Raw genomic sequence first — 521 nt, 5'->3', positions numbered from 1 at the left:
GGCTCCCGCTGGCAAAACAACGCCTTCCCCGGCCGGGCCCAGGGCCAGGAGAGTCGGGTAGGGCGGGACGGGGTGGGGGTGAGGCAGGGAAAGCCAGGCAGGTTAGCTCGGCAGCCGCCGGATCTCCTCCGGCGCTGAGAAGGAAGGGAGGTCCATCAGCCCTCCCACATGCGGAGTGGCGAAGTCGGAGCCCGGTACCAGACTGTGTCCCTATGGGGAAGGGAGGAGGTGTAGTGCCGCCTTGACCTACCCCGGTCCCCCGCCCAGGGCTAGAGTGGGGCCGAGGGGCGGACGTGAATGTCTGGTTTGGAGAGCGGGGGCGGACACTGGGAAGGCTCCCAAAACAGGTTTTGCCCCATCTGTCTTGCGAGCCTCTTAAGGCCAGAAGCTGGATCCCAGGGGCTAGTGGCCCTTCGACCCTCGAAAGGAGACCGAGACCCTCGCAGGCCGCTCAGAACGAGTGGAAGATGGGGTTGGCTGAGGCTTGGCCGCTCCAGGCTCTGAGCTTCGGAGCCCCATTT

At 66.0% G+C, this 521-nt stretch overlaps 1 protein-coding gene across 6 annotated transcripts in view; it reads left to right on the top strand.

Annotated features, from left to right (window-relative positions):
- Positions 1-521, top strand: part of Bcor (BCL6 corepressor) — a 134,114-nt gene that overhangs the window by 80,527 nt on the left and 53,066 nt on the right. The gene's annotated exons all lie outside the window — the stretch shown is intronic.

Source organism: Fukomys damarensis, unplaced genomic scaffold, assembly GCF_012274545.1.
Source record: "Fukomys damarensis isolate Sample0158 unplaced genomic scaffold, DMR_v1.0_HiC HiC_scaffold_39, whole genome shotgun sequence".
Taxonomy (NCBI): Eukaryota; Metazoa; Chordata; class Mammalia; order Rodentia; family Bathyergidae; genus Fukomys; species Fukomys damarensis.
Note: the sequence above shows the minus strand (reverse complement) of the source record. Positions and strands in the feature narration are given on the sequence as shown.